Raw genomic sequence first — 20,423 nt, 5'->3', positions numbered from 1 at the left:
TATAAATGGAAATACATAGGAGAATGTCCAGAAAGATAACTGCAAACCTTGAACAGCAGTATCTGTCGTTAGGACAATGGGACTGAGAAGGTGGTTGGGTAGGAATGGACAGGAGTGGACAGAAAGTCGCAAGAGGGACAACCATACATACTTCTGTATACAATTCAGAAGTGCCATCACTTACGCCTACTGAAACAACCGAAAAATAATTTTAAATAACTGCATACACACAAATAATATCCTAAAAATCAGATGATGTCATGACATGATTAGAGTTTCAAATCTATCATTCATTTCTTCAACAAATATGTGCTGAGAACTGGAGACACACGGGTGAGATTTACTGCCACTGTGTCTGCCCTCAGGGAACTCACAGTCCAACGTGGGAGACAGGCAAAATCACACTAATATATAACTACAAACCATGCTCACGATTATGAGGGGGAAGTACACATTGCTAAAAGAGAAGATTAACGAGAAGAACCAATTTAGATTTGAGGAAGAGGGAGTATCAGAAAAATCTTTCCAAGAATTTGACAGGTGAGATCTGGATTTGTAGTCTTAGTATGGGTAAGGCTTCTGAAGCTCACAATTCTTTCAATTTCTAGATCTACGTAAGAGAGGCGGTGAAAATTCAGAACTTCTGAGAAAGTAATTAGGTGAGTTGGGGATCTGGAAGTACCAAGGACGTTCGGCCAAGACAATGAAAGATTAAAGGACCAGTGACTAGACATTTCCAAATAATTTAGCAAGTCTCAAGGATGGAATGAACTGACTTTGACTCGCTCCCTGTAGTTAAAGAAAATAGGACTAAGAGTAAGAAGAATGTTACAGGAGAACAAGTGGCAAATGAAGGAAAGACGAAGGCATCCATTAATGGGAGAGCTGTTTCATGAGCGACAGCCCCTAGTCATTGCATCTGCAGAGCTTGCGACCCATGGCATCTGCCTTGGCTATGGTTCCAACACTAAGTGGGAAGTGGGGTACAATTTACTCTAGAGTCCACCCCTTTGGCCTGACCTTCATCCAAAGGTCCACATCACTACAACATTATTTAAAAGTCTGCCTACTCCATGAAATATAATCAGGGAAACAAAATTTTTAAAGAAAATTGTCTCCTCCACTGACCCTATTTTCTTGCCCAGGTTCTCTGGGGACAACTTCCCAACATGGTGGAGGGAGCTAGAATCCAAGCAAAGCATGGGGGTCCTACTGAGATGTGAAAGTAAAGATTAAGAGTTCCAAACAGCTGAAGCACCTGGAATCTTTGGGGGACAGAGCAACAGAGAGAGGAGAGCTATGCAGAAAGGGGTCTCCAAAAGTCTGTAGAGGGGTCCCAAGAAGACCAGAACGTACCTGGGGCAAGGATAAGACAAGCTTAGTGCAGAGTGACTGCTAAGAGGTTGAGAGCAGAACAGAAATGAAAGAGAATGGGAAATTTTGGAGTCTTTGCCCAGCCACAGTGGAGAGATCTCTTTAACAGAGGTTTACTGTGTCAACTTGACTGAGCCATGGGCTGCCCAGACAATAGGTCAAACATTATTCTGGGTGTGTCTGTGAGGGTGTTTCTGGATGAGATTAACATTCCAATCCATAGACTGACTGCCCTCCCTAATACGGGTGGTCCTCATCCAGTTGGTTGAGGGCCGGAGTAGAATAAAAAGGCTGACCCTTCCACAGGTAAGAGAGAACTCCTGTCTGACTGCTTTGAGCTGAGACTTCAACCTTTTCCCTGCCTTTGGACTCAAACTGAAACAGCAGCTCTTGAATCTTGAGCCTGCTGGTTTTCAGACTAGAACCTAAACCATCAGCTCTTACGGTTCTCAGGCTTCAGACTCCGACCAGAACTACACCATCAGCTCTCTGGGTCTCCAACTTGCAAAGTGCAGATGTGGGGACTTCTCAGCCTCCATAACCACACGAGCCAATTTCTTACACTAAATCATATACCTCCTATTGGGTCTGTTTCTCTGGAGAACCCTTACTAATACACACCTTAACATCCTTTCCCCCTTTCAAGACTAAGGACCACACTTTTAGAGTATAGCCTTCTGCAGACCAAAACGAATAATGTCTAAAACCAAACCCAGGCAAGATCCACAGGAAGACCCAGTTTGGAAGTCATGTCCCACCATATTAGAGGGGCCAGGCGTCACCTTGAGCTTTCTATAAATCTTGAGTAATAAAATACAAAACCAAACATAAATAAATTCGAGGTGACCAACCAGCTTTGTAGAACAAACATTCTCAAGAAGGAAAAAACAGTATTCAATCAAAATTCAGTAAACAAGAAACAGAAAAATGTGATCCACAGTCAAGGGGAAAAAAGAGTCAATAGAACACCAACCCCAGGTTGCACAAGATGTTAGATATAGAAGACAACAACTTTAAAGCAGATATTTTATACAAAGTATTAGAAGAAAATGCATTCAAAAACTTTAAGGAACAATTTGCTCTTTAATGTGTGAATGAACAGAGTATCTCAGCAGAAAAATTGAAACTACAAAAAAAAAGGAAATTATAAAATCACAGAAGACAGTGAGAAAACAGTAGAAAAATATTTGAAGAAATCATGGCTAAAAAAAACCTCTCAAATTATAACCACACCCAGACACATCATAGGCAAACAGCTTAAAACCAAAGATAAAGAGAGAAATCTTGAAAGGAGTCAGAGAGAAAAAAGACAGTATACACAGAGAAAAGAACAAAATAGTAACTATCGCTAACATCTTACCAGACACAAGGAAGCCAGAAGACAGTGGAACACCACCATTAATATGCTCAATGACAACAACTATCAATCTGGAATTCTATACCCAGTTAAAATAACCTTCAAGCCCAAAGGTGAAATAAAGACAGAATTTTTTACCAGCATACCTGCACTACAAAAACCACTAAAGAATGTTCTTCAGACTGAGGGGAAATTATACTGGATGGACACACAAATCTATACAAGGAATGAAGAGTGCCAGAAATGGTAAATAAGTAGGTAAATTTTCATAAATGATTATTTTCTTGTAATTAAATTAAAAGATTATTGTTTAAAACAAAAATTAATCATAAATTGGAGCTTAAAATGTGCTTAAAGCTAAAATCATAAAATTGTAACATACATAGGAGTAACACATGTAGGAGGAAAAAATATGGCAACAACTGCACCAAGCAGGTAAACAGCTTGATAGTGTTTACCGTTATTACACTTGGGAAATAGGGAATGGGAAGTGCAAAGTGTCACTGACTCTAAATATTTAAACACAGATATGAACTTCCCTCGAAGTTGATACACAGAACACCTTCAGAAGTTCCTGTGAAGAAGAGCTCATACAAAGTAATTACAAACACACAAAGAAACCCTCCATCACAAGAGAAACTCAGTGGGTAAACAACCAAACTTCATACCCAAGGAACTAGAAATAATAGAACTATCTGAAAAGAACTTCCAAATATGTATCTTAAGATATTAGAGAAAAGAGTCTGTTTTTTTTTTAAGGGTGACAAAAAAAAATTAGGCACGTTCAAGGAAGAACCAGGTATTAAAATTAATACACACACATACATTTATGTTCATGACTGGCTCAGGACTGCAAAAACCCTCCATTGGTACCTTCCATTCTAAGTGTAACAACCATCTTTTCTTTTTAAAACAACACTGTTTACTATGTGTTCATACCTTATTCAAAATGATCAGTCCAAAATTCGCTAAAATAAGGTATAGCATAATAAAAAACAAGAAGTCCAACTGTAACACATTTTCAAGTTTGATAGAACCAAGCAATTTTAGGAAAAGTATAATCATAGTATATTTTTCATTATCCTCCTGCAATCGCACCTTCTCACAGTCATTAAAATTCCTAAATTGATAAAATGAGTACCAATAATTTATATCATTTTCTTAAATTTAGACTCATTTTTAATAAATCCTGATAAAAATTACAACTTTCACTCGAGCTAGTCCTAAAAGAACAATAACCTCCACTATTTAGAGACAAGTAGCTCAAAACCATTGTTATAAATGACATGTGAGGTGGTAAAATTTGGGGCAATGCCTCCCAATTTGGATCCCAAATTTGAATCTCAAGCTAATGTTGAAAAGATGTAAGATACATCATGAATGTTTACTGTAACTGGAAATATACTTACGAATATCTTAAAGTTACTATTTCAAAAGCAAACTTCCTACTCTTCCAAATAATGCATAGGAGTGTAAGCTAAAAAATGTCACCCTCCAAAAAATATGCACATCCTAATCTCTGGATGTTATCACAGTTAGAAAAAGGTCTTTACAGGTGTGATTATGATGTAGTTAAGAATCCTGAGATGAGGAGATTATCCAGGTGGGTCCTACATGCCTTTACAAGTGTGCTATGAGAGAGGTAGAAGGACACGCGACACACCGGCAGAAGAGGAGAAGGCAGAGCGACCATGGAGGCAGAGGTCGGAGAGATGCAGCCACAAGTCAAAGAATGCTGGCAGCCGCCAGAAGCTAGGCGAGGCAGAGAAGAGACTGTCTCTTAGAGACCCCCTGGGCCTGATGACACTTTCATCTTGTTTCAGTGGTACTGATTTTAGACTCCTGGCCTCCAGAACAAGGACAGAATAAATTTCTATTGCTTTAAGTCACTAAGTCTGTGGTACTTTTTTTACAGCAGCCCCAAGAAACTAATACAAAGAGGTAAGAAAGACATTTTCAAATCTTCTTAAAATATGTACATTTACAAATGTCACCTATGAAAAACGCTCCAATCTGTATTTGTATTCTTGAAGGATGTGGAAAAGTACGCTTGATTTATGTCAACATCTCATTTGGAATGATCTGCAATCTTACTGCTTTTTTGTGAGTTCCTTCAAGATTTAAAAAGACATAACCACTGGAAAACATACAGTGTAAAATCCCCACCACTTTCGTGCTCAGTGAAACCCAATACTGAGCTATCCAATCTGTAACAGTTCAAGAAAGCTTTCACATGTTCTATCACAAACAGCAAATGTTAAAATGTCAAACCTAGGCTGTCAATGACATGAGGGCACAAACTGTATTTGTGTTTTTCACTACTTTATCCCCAACTTTTGGTACATTATCAAATAAATCAGCCTTTGTATTTCCTGTCAAGATTCCCTACTACCATACACTGCATGTTTGCTATACCACACTTCCCCTTCCTTTACTCTGCAGCTTAATAATGAACCCCCAGACCTCCATCCGTAATATCTCAATGGGTTAAGCAGCAGCCATGCCCTCGTCAAAGCCAAGGCAAACCTAACATGCTGAAAGGAAGGAACAGTCTGACATGTCCTGTCAAGTTGCTTCACCAGGAAGAAGCCACTTACTTGAACATCGATGCATAAGCCAGATTTGGCGCCAACATTACCAACTGCTTCTAGGCTTTAAAATCCCAGGCTCCTTCCACTAAAGGACACGGCCTCTCTCAACTCACAGAACTGTTGGAACTGATTAAGGTGATATACATTAGTGCCTAGCACATGGTTTGCATTATCACATTTAGTTCCACTTCCCTTTACTTCAGAGAAGGAAACGTATCCTTAACCTTCACAAGCTTCTCTATCATGTTACTTGCCTTACAAGGTCCAGGCAACTGCAAATGGGGACAGAAAAGAGTCCTCCTAGTACCTGACAGAGGCTGGTCCCTCTGGGGTAGAAAGAAAAAGGGAAGTCACTCCTCCTGTCTCAAGCTGTGCTCTTCACCTTACGTGACCTCTCCCATCTGAACCTGAATATCATATTCAGAACCTGCCTTGTAACAGTTGTAGAATTCATCCCTTGAGAAGAAAATGTTCTTAATAATGGTACTGTGATCTGTTTATAAGTCTTGTCTTCTCTACCAGGTTGTAACTTCCTTATGGGCAGAGACTATATCATATTCAAGGCCAAAGTACAGAGCACAGTTTCCCACACAGATGACAATGAAAATGTATTTAACGGAAGTCATCAAGTCGATATACAGTATCTTATCACTATGTTAAAACAAAAGTATGTAAATTATCTGGCTTGTTCTGCTATTGGTAGTTATGCTGAGCAGATAACTTTTCCAGAATCCCTGTTCAATTAGGCAAGGATCAAGAAGTCTAGATTTCTATCTCACAGTAATTTCCCAGCTTACTTCTAAAGGGAGATATGAGCACTTAACTTTATTTACCAAATAAATTAGCACAATACCTGGCACGGACTTAACTTATAATGCCACCTAACATTTTTTATGATACTTTTTAATTTATGAAACAATTTCAAGTACAACTCATGTCATGCTCCCTGAACCCTGTGAAACCAGGTAGGTATAATTTTGCACTTTTACATGTGAGGCAACTGAGGTGCAGACTATCCAAAGCAGTGGACATCCCATACCACTGACGGCTGCATCAGAGTCACCCTGAGGGGCTTGTTAAAAATTCAGATTCAGAGACATAACCATCAGAACCTCCAGAGGATAGGGCCTGAACCTGTATTTTGAACAAGGGCCCCAGGCGATTATGACACATGGCCAAATTTACAAATTAACAAGAATTCAGAGCCCAAGAGGCCTGATGGTATTTAAGAAGGAGCTTCCTTCTGTTGGGCTAGTTTACCGAAGTGAACCATGGGCTACTCCTCTGGAAAACTGAGATGTCACTTGTGACTGAATGTGCACCTAGGTGTTTCTAGGAACACAAAATATAGCAAAGATTAAACGACTCTTTACCTGGCTTGTACTCTGAGGACACAAAGGTATAATCCGTTAGAGCTGGTTAGTTTTATGTTCCTAATTAATTTCAAAACTTGCCTTTTGATATACTCTACTTAGCATTTTAATCCAAGTGCCAAAATAATTTACTTCCTCTTTGTGTTAATTGTAAGATTTTTGCTAAACAAAAACATTAAGTAAAAAGCTTCCCCCAAAAGGGTGCTACTAAGAAGGCTGAATGGTTTCATCCACACTATCTGTGGCAGAGACAGTCATCTCTTTCCTCCATAAATATAGTCAAGCACACAACTTCCCTGCTAGGTTACACTTCCCAGCTTCCCTTGCAGCTAGGTATGGCCATGCAACTAAGTTTTCATGGACAGAATGTGAAAAAAACAGCGTGGGGTGACACGGTCTTTTAAGACAAGGAGTGAACACTTTTCAGTCTCTTCACCTGCCTGTGAGTTAGGGCAAGGACAACACAGATGAGGGCCGTCCCCTAGGGTACTGTGAATGATCAAGGTGGAAGAAACGTGTCTCTGGATGACCCACTGAGGCAGCACCCCCAGCAACCTGGCCATTCACCTCCTCGAGATGATTCTGTGTTCTCAGAGCCATCAAAGTGCTGGCTCCCACTTACAGCAGCTTAACCGTGGACCCTAATACACTACTGTGTACGTGACAACTAGAACTAATCCCCTCTAACAACTATTTAATACATCAGCTGAGGACGTTTCTAAGGTGTCTGATAATAAAATGTTGGATGCTGAAAGGCTCTTAAAAGATCATCTATGAAAGTCTAGAGATTAAAAGACATGGCAGGAAGAACACTGGACCCTGGGACTCCTAACTTCCCAGGTCACTCTCCCTTTAACATTATGTTAAGCCTGGATTCTAAAATCATAGAAAAAAGAACCGCATTTTTTAAAATAACCTTTGGATTAATTTTATTCATTGATTCAACAAATAATCTACCCCAGCATCTGCCAGTTGCCAAGCAATGTGTTTTCAGGTGAATGCAGATTTACAGAGGCCTTTCGTTTCCTGGCTGTACTATGCCTTTAACCCTCCTGAGCCTGGATAAATTACACAGAAAACAAGTACAAAGACGTTAACACTACCCTGAAGGACCCAGAAATACTCAAATCAAAATCTGAAGTTTTTCCTTATAGAAAGTAATATATTAGAAACATCTCTTCTACTTCTGCTACTGCCCTGTAATAGCCCCCATCCCAAAAAAGTATTTTCATTTGTACCCAGTCCAAAGCAAAGAAAGAAGTCAGTAAACCCAAGTGACAGTATTCGGCCTACACTCCTTCCCAGAGAACAGGGGCACTGGGGTCCTGCCTTCTCACCCACCCTGACCCCCCCAGGGCCTGCACCATACAGGAGACAGAGGCATGGGAACAGGCCTCACTCCCAGGAGAGACAGGAACGCCTCCTTTCCTCTGGCATACAAGAGATCCTGGTGAGCTATGTGATAATAAGCTAAAGAACAGGAAGAGCTTTTTCTAGAAAGCTAAAAGGTTTCCAAATCCCAGAACAGAGTCCATTCTAACAGTGCTTTGTCCATAAGGATAAGATCGATCTGCCTGGATGCAAAACTCCATAGAGTAAAATGCTTTCCCCCTATGGATTTTTAGAAGAAAATCTATTAGTGCAGGTAAAACCTCAGTATTAAAAAAATTACCCAGATCACATACCAAGGTTTTCCAGGATGGGGGAGGTGGCTCAAGTCCTGTGGCGCAGGCACTGTGCAGGAGTAATCCTTACAGAACAATGTTTCTCAACCTTTTCTCCTTCGTTCCCATCACCAGGAAGAAAACTTTAGTTAAATTAAATTTCTCCTTAATGAGTGAAATTAAATATTATGGAATAAGATTCTGTCAGGTAAGGCTGACTTACTGTAATATCTAAGATTTTTTTCACTCCTCCACGCCCAGGAACAAGTTCTCCCCCTTGGGGAGTGATATCACCTCCCCCATGGAGAATGCGTGTCACAGGACCTAAAAATGTGATCCTCAAACTTTACACGTCACCCAGACCCCTTCTCAGACATTTGGATATGCTAAGTCTGGGGGTAGACCCAAAAATCTGCATTTCTTTTAAGCTTTCCAGAGGACTCCAATGTATATGGTCAATGAGCCACAATGTTTCTGACAAATTTCCATTGTTACACCCAAGCCCAGTAACAGGATGACCTCAATATGAGAACTATTTAAATGAAATGAAACACTGAACACTGTCACATTCCCAGCATTAAGGAGATCTGTTCAGGGGCAAAAAAGAAAAGTCTTGAGCTACAATTACAGGAGATATGATTATCTATTTCTTCTTTCTCCTGTACAAAGGACAATCACAGGATTACTGGAGAAATACTTGAGATATTTTATGGACTGTAACATGTGACCCAAAAGGAGGTTTACATCACTTATTTCACAAAGTACATATTCAGGGTTTTTATCTAGTACTTTGGTACTTTAACTTAGGTGTAATTTGGAGCTGAGAAGGCCATAAAGTACTCATTATCTCTTCTACCCAATCTCCAAATCTATATTTATAAACCCTACCAAAATTATCAAACCACAGTTTAACTGAATAAGACAAATTATGTTAATATTATACAGCTATCTGAATGTAGTTACAGCAAAAAGGAATACAATCACATCAGTGCATTATAAAATGCATAAACTGGTCAGATTAGATAATAAAAAAACAAAACAGAAAAGTCACCTTTTTCCCCTTCAGAAAAATACTTCGTTCATGTAGTGGGATGTTCCTTGGTGGTCCCAATAAACCACTCTTGCCAGTGTCCACACCTTGTACAGTCTCCTCTGCTTGAATCTGGACAGGCCTGTGACTTGCTTTTGGCCTAAAGAATCTGGTGAAGATGACATTATGCCAGTTCCAGGCATAAGTCTTAAGATGGCCCAGTGGCTTCCGCTGTTGGCACCTCCAGAATCCAGTCACCACCTCTGGAATCCACCACCACGTACGAAGTTCAACTACCCCAAGACGATGCTGTGAGAAAGCCCACAGTAACCAGATGAAAAAGTCACAAGGAAGAAGATGTCTCAGAGACCACACATGTGCTGGAATCTAACATCTCAGACTTTCCAGTCCCAGGAGACACCATGTGCAATGGAGGCAAGGCCTGCCCAAATTGGAGAATTGTGAGCGAAGAAAAGAGTATTGGTTGTTTTAAGCCACTGAGATTTGACATGGTTCATTAAATAAATATAGATAACCTCAACATTTTGTATGTAAGCAAACATGGAAGAAAAGTTACAATGTATGTGTTTGGAAAATGAAAGTAAACACTCTACATCTGAAATCATTTATCTTCTTGAACTGGAAAAAGGCTGGTAAATTCTGACACCTTATATTGTATCAGCACACTTCTTTAACAAACAACTCAGGACTCCTATGAGATGCTCAAAACTGAGGAGAAAAGGGGGTCAAGACTCCATCTCCAGACTAGAGACATATACATACCCACCACAAACAAAATAGTTTATTAAACTTCAGTAAAAAACTTGCCTATAGATAATCTCTTTGAGAATATGTCCTACTGGCTAAGATACAGAGTGGAGTTTTTTAAACTGGTTTGTATCCTTACACAGAGGCATCAATGAGTACTGAAGAGTATTGTTACCTGCTATCAGTAAATGACAACCATGGATAAGTCTTTATATTAATGGGTTCAAACACTTATTGAGAATATTAGATATACTATGGGCCAGGCATCCCGGATACCAGAAAAAAAACAATCCCTGCCCATAGCTGCTCAATCTAGCAAAGGCCCCAAATACAAATAATGATTTTATAAATGCTACTTAGAATAAAACTGTGCACAAAAAGGAACTAACAAGAACACAGAAGACACAGCTATTCTTTCTACCCAATTCCTGCCTCCTTCCAGAAGAGCTAGGAGAAACTAAAAGAGATGACATCTGAGATGAGTAACTAAGGTTATGGAAGACTTTACCCAAAACCCACCCCACAAGGAAAACATTCTAATATTGGTTCTATTAAGGGCACATTTGTCTGCTTTGTTCCCCAAGTGTCTCGAGCATCTAAATCAGGGCCTGCCACAAAATACGTACACAAACATTTGTTAAATGCAATTTAACTCCTACAGTTATGACCTTGGACATTTCACTCAGCATCATTTATAAAAGATGAATAATGGCTTACAGAGTTGCTTTGAGAATTAAATGAGATACTGTATGGTAGTATTTGGAAAATGATAATAGGTCAATAAAATGTTTGGGTGGTATTATTATTTTAGAGGAAGCAGCATTTGTTTATGTATTTAATGCATCAAGTGCCCACTATATGCCAAGCTCTGTGCTCTATAGAAAATGTTATAAAACTAGCACAGACAATGTGCCTCAAAGGAAAACTGAGAGGAAAGGAGCAGAAAGCATAACACATGTGGGGAAATGAAAGCTACTTAGAATAGCTCTGGAGTGGAGCAAATACGGTAGGGTTGCAGATAAAAAGACTGGAAAAGTAAGCTGAGGTCCAACTATAAAGAGAACCTGAATATTTTAATAAACTTGGTCTTCATTACATGGAAACGAGAATCACGGATGATTACAGGCTGTGGCAAAACAGCACAATCAGGGTGAAAGCAGCTATAGTAGGAGGGAGGTAAGGCTGACAAGTGTAAAAGAAAAATAATGACAACAAAAAAGATCTGAAAAGGGAACACTACAGCTTCACCAAGTACACATTCAACACAGTGGATAGTCCATGCATTTACAATTATTCTCTCACAAAGCTCCACTGAAAATAAAATCAGTATAGAAGTCAAAAAATAATAATAATAAAAGAAAGAATGGACCAATGTTTAGATAATGAAATAAAACACAGACAGTGGTAGTAGACTTAGGAGAATGAAGGAAGGCACAGAATAAGTGTCTACACTTGGAGATACCAAAGAAAATAGTTAATGTACCCCGAAATCTGGAAAGGCTTAGGACACACACATATTCTCTATGTCCACTGAGACCGGGAGAAGATCCACACCCTAAGAGCAACAAGCACACCTAATGCTCAGGCTTTGGTTTCTAATACCATTCTCCATGAAAAAGAACCAGAGCTCTAGGCAAAGAGTTCTCACACTTGACACCATATGCATGATCCATAAAGGAAAGATTTAACAAACTGGACTTCATCAAAATTCAAACCTTTTGCTCTGAAAGACTCTTTTAAGAGGATGAAAAAACAAGCTATGGACAGGGAGAAAGTATTTTCGAACCATATCCAACAAAGACCTTGTATCTAGAATACATAAAGAACTCTCAAAACTCAGCAGTTAAACTTTTCTTTAAAAATCCAATCAGAAAATGGGCAAGACATGAACAAATATATCACCAAAGAGGAGATACAGATGGCAAACAAGCAAATGAAAAAATGTTCAACATCATTAGTCATTAAAGAAATGCAAATTAAAACCATAACAGGGTATCACCACACCTATTAGAACAGCTATAAATAAAAAACAGTGATAGCACTAAATGGTGGGGAGGATGCTGAGAAAGTGGATCCCTCACATAGTGCTGGTGAGAACAATAAAGTGGTACAGACACTATGGAAAATAGTCCAGTGATTGCTTACAAAACTAAAGACATGTTCACCACATGACCCAGCAATCACACTCTTAAACTTCTACCCCAAAAAAACAGAAAACAATGTTTACATGAAAATCTGTTCTCAAACATTCAAAGCAGTTTTATTCATAATATTATACAAAATATTGGAAACAATCCCAATGTCCTTCAGTAGGTGAATGGTTGAACAAACTTGGTACATCCATACAATAGAACACTACCCAGCAATAAGAAGGAATTAACTATTGATATACACAACACCAAATGGTCCTCAAGGCGTTATGCTTTGTGAAAAAGATTGATCTCAAAAGGTTAATACTGTGTAATTCCATTCATATTGAAGTGACAAAACTACAGACATGGAGAATAAACAGAATGGTGGAGGGGGGTGTTGGGAATACAAAGAGGTAGCAAAAGAGTTCTTCTAAAGTGATGGAACAGCTCTGTTATCTTGATTGTGGGGCTACCTACACAACTCTATACATGGAATAGATAAGTTACAAAAGACTATACACACACGCAAATGCAAGCTTAAAAAATAATGAGAAGTGAGTAGTTCTGTAGTGCAGTTAACAGAAATGTACCAGATATATCAAATTTCCCGATTTTGATACTGTAGTAGGGCTACACAAAACTCCACTGAAGGAAGCTGGATGAAGGGCGTACATGGGACTTTATATTATTTTTGCAACTTCCTGTGAGTCTACAATTATTTCAAAATAAAGGATTTTTTAAGGGGGTGGGGGTCCTTGGAAAAATAGCCAATTCCAATTCCAAGACTGAGACAATAGTTCAAGATGAGCCTGGAAAGTGCTCCAAAAAATGATGGAGATATGCTAAAAGGACATAGAAGCAAACTTGAAGGGGCTTCTACTAGCAAAATCTGGGACAAGTGAGGCATCAAAATAAATAATTACAGTAATGGATTACAACCCACTGCATAAAACAGAAAATCAGGTACTCATAGTGATATAAAACAAGTGAATAAATTAGAAGCCTGATTACTGATGGAATATTTACACAGTCTCCAAGTATCTCTACACAAAATATTTATTACAAAGAGGGAGGAAAAGTAACTTTAAAATGGAGAAGCCTTAAGGCACCACCATAATCAAGTGATCAAAGTAAACGTCATCAATAAGGAACAAACTGAAATCATATGCCACCTGTAGTACAGGCACAACGATGCCCCTGCCCCAAGACTGGTCCACACCCTCAACCTCAGAACCTGTGAACGTGTTACTTTACACATGGCAAAGGAGAATTATGTTTGCACAAGAAATTAAAGTTGCCAATCAGATGACTTTAAAATTGAGATTATCTTCAATTATCCCAGTGGGCCCGATGTAATCACAAAGGTCCTTAAGAGTGAAAGGGTGGGGGGGAAGAAGAGAGAGAGAGAGATGGCAGCACGAGATGGACGAGGTCCAAACCTGCTGGCTTTGAAAAGAGAAGAAGGGGGCCATAAGCCAAGAAATGCAGGCAGCCTCCAGTAGCTGGAAAGGGCAAGGAAAAACATTATTTTGTAGAGTCTCCAAAAGGAATGCAGCCCTACTGACACCTTGATTTGAGCCCAGTTGAGATGCATTTTGGACTTCTGAACTCCAGAACTATAAAATAATAAATGTATGTTTTTTAAACCACTAAATTTGTGGTAATTTTTTTACAGCACAAACAGAAAAACAATAATACACCATCTAACAAAATGCACTGAAATTAATATAGCATCACTTCTATGATACTCCTGGCAAAGATACTTAACCTACATCTAATACAAAGAAACATCAGACAAACTCACATTGAGAGTGATTCTATAAAATAACTGGCCTGTATTCTTCAAAAATATCAATATCATAAAAGAAAAAAACAGCTGAGGGACTATTCTAGATCAAGAGTTGAAGAGACGTGACAACAAAATGTGTTAAGTGATCCTAGATTGACTGTATCCTTCTCCTATAAAGAACACCACTGGGGCAACTGCTGAAACCTGAATGGAGGCTTAAGGATCAGACAGCTGTAATATATCAATGTTACATTCTTGCCTTTGATGGTTGTATTGTTGTCAGGCAAGAGAATGTCTCTTTGTAGGAAACATGCACTACAATATTCAACAAAGAGACATCATGTCAACAACTCTCTCTCAAAAGATTCAGGAAATAAAAGTTATCTGTATTTTACCAGCAACTTTCCTAAGTTCGTTTTAACAATTAAGTATATAAAGTAAATGTAGTAAAACCCCAAATTGCAGCCCAAACCCTATACAGGCTGGCAACTATCATGTCCCCAAATAGACCAGAGGCATGCACGCTCTCTGGGGAAATGCAAAGAGGCTCCACACGTTGAAAGATCAAGCACAACAGAGAACTGGTTTGAGGCAGAAGACGAAAAACAGAACTGGGTAAGAGTCTCTACACGGAACTGTGGACTCTAGTCCCCTTCTCCAGTTCTGCTTGCAGAACATCAGCAACAGGAATACACGTCCCCTCTCCCCCAGGCATGCGATTTACAGTTTCAATCAGGAGACACCAAGAGCCCTGGAGTAAAAGCCCTAGGGTTACTCATATTCATGGGTCCCTCGAGCATCACACTAAGCCTTCAGTGAACAAGCCTCAACCTCACAAAGAGCTTCCTTCGGCTTTACTGTAACTTACTCCTAAATATAAGCCACCAGCCCAGGGATGGCCAGGTATTTGAGGAAAGCTGCCAAAACTCAAAGGCAGAAATCAAAACAAGCAGAAAAACAGGAATACAGAGGAAACTGAGACAGTGCCATGAAAGGGGGAAAAAGGCAATTAACCATAATATGAACGTGCTTGAAGAGGCAAAAGAATATATGTAACCATGAAGTAAAAACAAAATGCTAGTGGGGGGGGAGGAGCAGAGAACATAAAAAATACCTTGATGGAAAGTAAAAGTTGAAAAATATCTCCCCATAAGCGTAAAAAGTAAACAAATAGAAAATAGACAAGGTAACACTACAAAACTTCAGAACACCACAGATGAAGATCAGATCCTTAAAACTTCCAGGAAGTGGGAGGGTTCATATAAAAAGGATCAAATTTTCTAATAAACTCATGGATCTATATTAATATTTAGTAGCCACTAACATCACAGAAAGTCAGATATTTTTGTGCCTCCTAAAGATCACATACCACCCATGCAGTATTCTCCCCACTCACCACCTCTCAAAAAAAAAAAAAACAGAGAAAAAGAAGAAAAAACCAAAATTTTATCAAGATCTTACTGCCAAGTACAGGAAATACATTACAAGGGACGGGGAACACATCAATGACACCACAGGGTTTCATTCAACAACATCCAAGCTGTAGAACACTACAAGACAGATGATACACTTTCTTTAACAAATAAAACTCAGGGGGAAAAAAACCACCAATAGATTAAGAGACTTAAGAGATTTGTCAATCAATGACAATTTATGGACCTTACCTACATCCTCATTTGAATGAACTGTTTAAAAATATAATTATGAGACAATCGAGGTAACTTGAACTTTAACTGGATATTTGAAGAATTACTGTTAATCTTTTAAAGGTACGATAATGCTACTGGGGTTATGGTTTAGAAACTAGTCCTTATCTTTTAGAGATACATACTGAAATATTCAAGAGTGAAATTATATATCTGGGTTTGCTTGTATAAAATCAAAGGGAAGAGGGGTAGATAGGATTATGAATTTTTTTAAAGTGGCCATGAGGGCTTCCCTGATGGCGCAGTGGTTAAGAATCTGCCTGCCAATGCAGGGGACACAGGTTAGAGCCCTGGTCCGGGAAGATCCCTCTTGCCACAGAGCAACTAAGCCCTTGTGCCACAACTACTGAGTCTGCACTTTAGAGCCCACGTGCCACAACTACTGAGCCCACGTGCCACAACTACTGAAGCCCGTGCGCCTAGAGCCCGTGCTCTGCAACAAGAGAAGCCCCTGCAATGAGAAGCCCGCGCACCTCAATGAAGAGAAGCCCCCACTCACCGCAACTAGAGAAAGCCCATGCACAGCAACAAAGACCCAACACAGCCAAAAATAAATAAATTAAAAAATGGCCATGAGTTGATCAATGTTGAAGTTGGGTGATGGATACATGGGAGTGCATTATGTTCTCTAACTTTTCCAATGGAACCCAGAATACAAATTATATCTGCTATAGAAGCTAAAAAACCATGAAGAAATCCATTCAGAGTTCTCAGTAAAAATTATATTCCAACTGCAATTCTGTACCCAGTCAAAACTTTTACTCGTGAGAGAAAGCAGATTAAAGGTATTTTCAGATGATGTCTCAGAAAATTAACCTCTCTTGCACCCTTTCTCAGGAAGTACTGAAAGTTGTGCTCTGGCAAAAAGAAAGATAAAGGCAGGAAAGATAAAGTTCAGAGAACTAGGAAACAGGAGACCCAAACCTGTTGGAAATACACAAAGGAACCCTATTAGACCTAGAGAGCAAGAATTCCATACAGACTAATAAGGACCAACTGTATACCACAGGGAACTTTTCTCAATACTCTGTAATGACCTACATGGGAAAAGAATCTAAAAGAGTAGATGTGTGTATATGTATAACTGATTCACTATGCTGTACAGCAGAAACTAATACAACATTGTAACTCAACTATACTCCAATAAAAATTAAAAAAAAAAAAAAGAATTCCATACAGGAGTAGTTTGATGGACGGCCCCTTGAGAACATTCTTAAGGGAGGGGGTGGGGGTGAGTGAGAATGAGGAACAGGACAACTAATTATCTGATATTTGTGCAAAACTATATGGAGAGGCTATTAGAAGGTACAGGAAAACTCAGTCACTAGTACCTAGAAAACAAAACACAACAGAATTATACGAGGAAAACAAAACAGGAAAAACAAAATTATACAAGGAGGGAAATGTAATCATAGTATACAATTTTCCTCCATGGTGAACAAGACTTACATAATCATCATTAAACATAATACATTTAAAGAAAAAATATATATATATAAAACTATAATGAACAGATGGGAGAAGAAGTGTAAAACAGGTGGTTTAAAGTTAAATATTCATCTACCTTAACAGAAAGTCAATAGATAATATCTTAAATTTTAAGTCAAATACCAAATTAGGGTCAGAGTTACCTACCCAGCCTCCACTCTCCCCTTCTTCCTTTCTAACAGAAGCTAATTTTGTCCAGAACCGCTTTGCACACCCATCCCTTTAGGCATGTTCTCAGGGAAAGCGCTCAGTTCCAGGCGTGTGCTTAATTGGTCTAAGTGTAATTCCATTTCCCTTCCTAGTGAGTCTTTCAAAAAAAGGCATACAACCCAGGAGGTAAGTCTGCTGGAGTTTCTAGGCAAAGTTTCCATATTCTTATACAGCTACAAGAAAAATAATTTTCTTTCTCTGGACACTGCTGGATCTGGGTACAACTCCTGAAACTGCTGCAGCCATCTTATTAATCTGAGGATGTAGCCGGCCAATGACTAAAGGGGAGACAGAAAACTGGGGCCCTGAAGACATTATTGTGCCACAAAACCAATTAGCCCTAGAGCCCACCCTACCTCTGGACTTCCAACTGGGATTTACACTGAAGCCAGTTTGGGTCTTGGTCTCAGTACTACCATCCAAAAGCATCCTAACTGATAAGCAAATTATTTAGAAATAGATAAACAGCAGAAGAAACAGCTAAGAGTTGAGGAAAAAGTGACCACCTACGGGGCAGAGCTTGCCAGCTAGTGTGCATGGCACACAGTGCCACTAACGTTCCAGAAGTGCCAAGATCCCCTAAAGACCTCAGGACACCCAAACAGCCTCTTCTATTTTGTCCACACAGAAACTGAGGTGGAAAAGTTCGGGAAGCACTGCTCTACAGAGCACGGCTGGAGTAATGAAGGGGGTGCCTGGGGACAGGCTGTTTTCATCACAAGCCTTTCAGTAGTATTCAATTTTGATTATATGCATATTAAAACTAAAAAGTAATTCTTAAAAAAATTATTGCAGTAAGCAAAAAGAAACTAAAGATCTGATCTGTAGAGAGGTCATTAACAATAATGTAAAGAGAGAACTTAATTGAAGACTATTTCAGAAACAAAACTCAAGAGAGCTGGGTAAAAGAGTAAATTCAGAAGTAACTGAGAGGAAGTTACAAGGAGTCAGAGACTACATAGATGTTTCTTCTTTAGGGACATAACTACTCAATCACTGCAAAGTGAAAACACAAAATTACTTTCTGTTGTAATCCACTGATTGGATTATACTAGCTGCTATCTACAAAACTCTCTTCAAGTTTTACATGGAATTCAACTTGGGAAGCCGATACAGTTTAAAATAATACCAGAAACCCGTCATTCAGCCATGTATTAAGGGATAAGCAAGATTCTAGCCCTAGATACATGACGAACAAAATGTACAAGGTTCTCAGACTTCCCTGGTGGTGCAGTGGTTAACAATCCGCCTGCCAATGCAGGGGACACGAGTTCAATCCCTGTTCCGCGAAGATCCCACGTGCCGCAGAGCACCTAAGCCCGTGCGCCACAACTACTGAGCCTGCGCTCTAGAGCCTGAGAGCCACAACTACTGAGCCCGCGTGCCACAACTACTGAAGCCCACACGCCTAGAGCCCGTGCTCCGCAACAAGAGAAGCCACAACAAAGAGAAGCCCGTGCACTGCAAGGAAGAGTAGCCCCTGCTCGCCACAACTAGAGAAAGCCCGCACGCAGCAACGAAGACCAATGCAGCCAAAAAATAATTTTTTTCAAAAAGGTGCAAGATTCCTGCTTTCATGAAATTAATATTTGCTAAAACATATTCCACAGAAGCAATACAAATAATAACTAAGAGTGAGGGCTGAACCTGGTTTGAATTCTATCTCACCAACCACTAGGGAAAATTACTTCACCTCTAAACCTAATTTTTATCATCAGTTATTTGAAAATAATACCTTACTAGGTTGTGATATGTGTGTGTTTATAAACTATTCAGAGCAAGCTTAATAAAGATTGCCCTTACCATGTTAACAGGTTTCCTATAATATGCTAATGTGTACTGTGAATCTCCAAGAAGGTAATTTTCTCCAAGCTTATTTCCTTCATACCACACCATGGAGTGATCTGCAGAGCACATTTACTGCCAAGAGAAACTCTCTACTGTGTACCCTACTTCTAATCCAATAGGACTGATTTTTACTACTGTATCCTCAATACGGTCAGCCTCTTTTTTTTCTTTTTTACCACTTTTTAGCATCCACTCTGCAAACGTCTTTAATCACAGTTCTAAGACTATTATGCCTCAGTCTCCCATGCTAGATCCTGACCATCCTAGAAACAGAGGGAGTATCTTTTAGACTAACTGCTCCAGTACTTGGAAAAAACACAGTATGGTAACACTAAAAATGCCATTTCAAAGAAACAGTGCATGCAGTTTAACCTCATTCTTTCAATTATTCAGCATTTGTGGAGTTTTCTATACAACAGGCCCTTCTATGATTCTATGCTAGGCCCTGAAGAGACAGCAGTGAACAAAGCAGATGCAACTCCTGCTCTTAAGCAGCTCAGTCTAAAGAAAACAGATACAAAAATAAATAAACCTAACTGGTATAAAATTCAGGTGGCGTGGTAAGGAAAAGTTCAAGGTGTTGTGAAACCTAACCTAGACTGGAAGGACTCAGGGAAGGTTTCCCTGAACACAGACATCTAAACTGAGATGGGGAAGATGACTAGGAGTTAGCAGGATGGAGTCCTAAGTGCTTTACAAGCATTCTATTACTCTTCACAATGCTATGAACAGTAGGCATATATTATCCCCACGGGGAAACTGAGGCTCAGAGAAGTTTTCATGGCTGGGAAAAGGCAGGGCTAGGATTCAAAGCCAGATATCTAGATCAGACTCCAGGGAATGTACAAAAATGTACAGCATCCAATCAAATGTACAGCACTTCTTTACCACTATACTGTCTGTAATGGACAGACTCTAAGATGGCTCCCACGACACAGCCTCCTGCTGTTCATGCCCTTCCACAGACCCTTCCCTTGAACCAAGACCTATGACTTGCTTTTAACCAAGAGACTACAGGAAATATGAAGGGATGTCACTTCTGCGGTTATGATACATGAGACTGTGTATCTGTCTAGTGCGTAGACTCGCTCCT

General features: G+C 39.4%; 1 protein-coding gene across 10 annotated transcripts in view; it reads right to left on the bottom strand.

The window, feature by feature from the left end:
* The window catches only part of DYRK1A (dual specificity tyrosine phosphorylation regulated kinase 1A), a 145,404-nt gene that overhangs the window by 107,160 nt on the left and 17,821 nt on the right, over positions 1 to 20,423 (bottom strand). For 2 of the 10 annotated variants that reach the window (XM_049710611.1, XM_049710614.1), the window contains exon 2: positions 9,411 to 9,831. The exons of the other annotated variants lie outside the window; for them this stretch is intronic. The gene's annotated coding sequence lies outside the window, so the exon portion shown is untranslated. The remainder of the gene's footprint in view (positions 1 to 9,410; positions 9,832 to 20,423) is intronic. 10 annotated transcript variants of the gene reach the window in all.

The sequence above is a fragment of the Orcinus orca genome, chromosome 5, assembly GCF_937001465.1.
Source record: "Orcinus orca chromosome 5, mOrcOrc1.1, whole genome shotgun sequence".
In the NCBI taxonomy this organism is placed as follows: Eukaryota; Metazoa; Chordata; class Mammalia; order Artiodactyla; family Delphinidae; genus Orcinus; species Orcinus orca.
The sequence above is the reverse complement of the archived record's forward strand: the minus strand, read 5'-3'. Positions and strand labels throughout refer to the sequence as shown.